Genomic DNA, 4452 nt, shown 5'->3' with positions numbered 1-4452 from the left:
AATAGTAACCAAAGCTATGCTGCCCTTTGAATACTGAGGATAAGCTCTGAGGTTCTAAATGTAGGATCTTAAATGGGAAATAAACTAAAGGGATCAACAAAGATTCATCGTACCTATTTTATTTTATTTAAAAGCAAGAAATGTGCCAGAAAATAAACACTTAAAGGGGCCCTGGGCCATACCTGGAGCTACTACGTGCTACCACAATATAAATGAGTAATAATTAAAACCCCTCTCATTTTAAAGGAGGAATAATTTTAAAATATAGTGATACTTCTTGCTGTAGCACCCAAAGACATATTTATATCATCATCGAGCAACCACAATGTAATGATGGGTCTGTTGGCATTTCCATTAGAAGATGTTTTATTCTGGGTTTTAGACACAATAAAGCCCAGAAAATATACTTTGGTCTTAACTGGTCAAATTCACATCTCTATCGCTGTGATTTGTGTGCCATTATTTGCTGCAAACTGTATACGAAGTATATGATTTCTGTTATGGTAACTTAAAATTAATTTAAAAAAATATGGCATCAGTTTGATTTTGTAGCACAGACATGACTGAACTTTGTTTTAACCACTTTCCTGGAAATGTGCTGCAGAGCTGCACTTTAGCCCAGTCCAAACCTGTGGTTAATACAAAGCTTGATCTCAGCTACGGCACAAGACAGAACCATTTTTTGTTTGTTTGATTGGTTGGCAAGTTTGTTAAGTGTGTGTTGCCTGAATATGGTTGATCAGTGCAGATGGGACATTCGAAGCAACATCCTCTTTGGAAAGCACACAGAGCGAAGGAGCTCACAGGCGGGACTAGTGGAAAATCACAGGCATGCAGTATTGTAAGTGTATAGAGCACCATACAGCAGGAGAGCTGTGCCAAGCAAGTAATATGTTCCCTGCCCCAAAGGGCTTCCGTCCCACAGGTACTGGCTGGTACAGGGCAGGATAATATAAGACAATGCAGTACAAAGAGGCAGCTCTCCTGGGAATGTGTCATAGAAAAGACAGGGGTTTATGGAATGCTTTGAAGGAGGAGCAAGAGAGAGGGGCTCCCCCAGGTGCAAAGGCAGCATGGGAACAAGCACAAAGTGGGATGTTGAGGCCAGCATTTGTGCTGTTCCCCACAGTGTCTTGGTCTTTCCCAAAGGAAAAAGGAACCATCTATGTTTCGCCCCTTGTGCAGACTATTCAGCAGTGTAATCGGAGCCCATTAATCTAGCCCTGCACAGCAAACAGCCTCCAGCCAAACAGCACAACAAAAACCTGCCTACCTACCCCATTCACCTTGATGAGGAGCCAACCAGAAGACCTAGGTGGGACCACTAAAAATGTATCTTTGATTTGTTGAGAGGGTTGGGCAGGGGCAATTAAATAATAAGGCTGGAGTCCAGGCTCCACTTCTAACATTGTCTTTGTCCCTTTCCCATCTCATTTCCCCAGCAGGCTCCCTTTGCTTAGCCCTCGCCTTCAGAACAGGAATCTCCTATCAGCCAGCTGTGACTCGAAGGAGATTGGGGCCTTTTCCTGCCCATTTATCCCTAGTGGAATTTTCCCTCTTGGTAAGAAATGAAAAGGTCACGTCATTCTTTTCTGTCTCTGCATTCCACCCCCTCCCCCCCCGCTATTACTTATTTATCTCTGTGAAGCATTTAACTGGATTCACAAGCTGTCCCTTTCCAGCCCTGATAGACCCCTGGCTCCTGAACCCTGCCTGCTGCTGCCCTGCCACTGCTGGGCCACTGGCAGAGCAGATGCAGGAGGAGGACGGGACAAAGGCCACATCCCACAGATTAGGGTTGTCAACTTTTTAATTGCACAAAACCGATCACCCTTGCCCCGCCCTTTCCCTGAGGCCCAACCCTCACTCATTCCAGCCCCTCTCCCTCCATCACTCGCTCTCCCCCACCCTCACTCACTTTCACTGGGCTGGGGCGGGGGGGGGGGGTGAGGGCTCCAGCTGTGGGGGTGGGTTCTGGGGTGGGGCCAGAAATGAGGGGTTCAGGGCGCAGGAGGGGGTTTCAACCTTGGGCAGGGGGCTTGGGGTTTCGGCTCCAGCTGGGTGGCGCTTACCTCAGGCAGCTCCCAGTCGGCAGTGCAGCAGAGCTAAGGCAGGCTCCCTGCCTACCCTGGCTCCGCGCTGCTCCCGGAAGCAGTTGGCATGTCTGGCCCCTAGGCGGAGATGCAGCCAGGCGACTCTGTGCACTGCCTGTGCCCAAAGGCACCACCTCCACAGCTCCCACTGACTGTGGTTCCCGGCCAATGGGAGCTGCGGAGCCAGTGCTCGAGGCGGGGGCAGCATGCGGAGCTTCCCTGATTGCCCCTTTGCCCAGGGGCCACAGGGACATGCCGGCCACTTCTGGGAGCCATGCCGAGCCAGGGCAGACAGGGAGCCTGCCTTAGCCCTGCTGCACTGCCAACTGGAGCCACCAGGGTCCCTTTTCAACCAGGTGTTCCATTCAAAAACCAGATGCCTGGCAACCCTACCACAGATCTCTGGCCTCCTGCATGGCAGGACTAGGCCTCACCAACCCTGACTATACACCACTGTCACACAAAACATCAGCCACTGTACATATGTAGCTCTCCTCTCCTACTTCACAACTGAGGGGTGGAGGGAAAGCGTTGTTACTGCAGCTTGAGGCAATGGTAAGGTAACTTAAACTTACAATAGCATCAACATTCCTGATGGAGTGCAAGGGGGACATGCCACATAAAGTGACGTCTCCCCTGTTTTTTCCCACTTCAGCTGACCTACTGCTGAATTCAAGGGGCCACCTCTCGGGATGCGTGTGAAAGGTGAGTTCTGGCTCCAGGCACACCCAACACTTGACCTCTTTGCTGAGACAGTAAAGCTGTTGCCAGCTGTGATCATAATTGTTCTGAGCTACAGATTCCTCTCCATTAGGAACTGGACTGAGATTCCTACCACCTCATTTCATATAGGCCAATGGTTACTGACGTGGTTCCAGCCTGGGCTGGCTCTACAGTTTTGGCCGCCCCAAGCAGACACAAAAAACTGCCGCCGTGGATGGCAAAAGGAAGAAGCTGCCGCCGATTTGCCGCCATGGCCGGAGGAACTGCCGCCCCTTTCAAACTGCCACCCCAAGCACCTGCTTGGAACGCTGGTGCCTGGAGCCGGCCCTGGTTGCAGCAACCTAAAGGTGAATGTCTCAATCATTTTAAGCAGAGCCTCTCAGTTTCGCTTGCTTGAAGATCAGTTCTGTCTTGGGGACTAATGTAATTATTTCAGGGCATTAAACTTATCTGAAAGCTTTTGTGGGAAATCATCAAACTGTTCCCTATGTTCTCAATCCCTGCACAAGGCCACAATGGTATGTCCTTATATTTTGTGGTGGTGCAACCATCTAATTGATCCAATAAAGGCTTTATCTTCAAGCGCGGGAAATGGTTGCTGAGAGTCTGAATCCCAGACCTTTCAGGAAACAAGCCATATTTGTATCCAAACATTTCTGAATGCTAATTGGCTCTCCCAATGCTCATGGGGGGCCAATATTATCATCTTTGTTTAGCAGATGAGGAAACTGAGCAACAGAGAGGCCAAATCAATGGCAGAGCTAAGACGACAGCCTAAGTCTCCTGCCTTGCACTGTGCTGCTCAAGGCCCTGAAACAAATTCTCACACTGAGGCATAGGCCCACAAAAAGGCAGTCCCTTCTCAAAGGAATTTAAGGCTCTTCCCCCACCAGTTTTTTGCTATTTCCCCGACTTTAAGCTTTCTGCTAAAGAAAATGTCTTTCTCCACTATTATATATTATTTGTATTACTATAGTGCATAGTCGTGGCTTGGGACCCCTTTGTACGAGGCGCTGTACAAACACAGAACGGAACGATGGTCCCTGTTCAGGAGCCTTTGTGCAGCCAGAGAAGAGAGAGAAAAGGGTTTCCTCCTCCCTCACCCAGCCTGCCACCTACTGGGTTTCCCTCTGGGTGAGGAGAGGGCTGGCTCCAGGACTTGTTAAGCGAGGGAACTCACTAGGAGGCTGTGGAGGGTGACAACACATGCCAGGCCTGGTGGGCGGTGATCCTTGGGGGTGCACTCAGCCAACTTGGTGGCCTTTTCAGCAGCACAGCTGGCTGCTGGCTTCTGCAGGGTTTCAAAACCATCCCCAGGAGCCCTGGGACAGACCCAGAAAACAGGGACATACCCAGTTTTCAGTAACACATGGACACTGTCCGCACAGGCCTTTGTGAAGTTCTCCCACTGTGGCAGCTCTGCATGGGGCAGCAATGGTGAGAGCACCTGTGTGACCTTTACCACTATGTCATGGAGGGCTGCTCTGAGCAAGTTCAAGTCACACAGTGGTAAAAAGGCCAGTGGCACATCTACACTAACCTTTCCACCCTTGTGTCAGGGACCAGGATGTAGCCAGAGACGAGGGTCAGCATCAGAGTCAAGCGCCAATTACAGGATTGAGCCAGTGATTGAGGC

General features: G+C 50.0%; 1 long non-coding RNA gene across 1 annotated transcript; it reads left to right on the top strand.

Annotated features, from left to right (window-relative positions):
- The first annotated feature begins 713 nt into the window (after positions 1-713).
- On the top strand, positions 714-3187 carry LOC141984330 (uncharacterized). The gene is made up of 3 exons (XR_012638715.1): positions 714-841; positions 1443-1561; positions 2749-3187. It is a non-coding gene; the product is annotated as an uncharacterized LOC141984330 (long non-coding RNA).
- Positions 3188-4452: the final 1265 nt, after the last annotated feature.

The sequence above is a fragment of the Natator depressus genome, chromosome 1 (assembly GCF_965152275.1).
Source record: "Natator depressus isolate rNatDep1 chromosome 1, rNatDep2.hap1, whole genome shotgun sequence".
NCBI classification, from domain to species: Eukaryota; Metazoa; Chordata; order Testudines; family Cheloniidae; genus Natator; species Natator depressus.
This window is presented reverse-complemented; position numbering and strand designations above follow the sequence as displayed.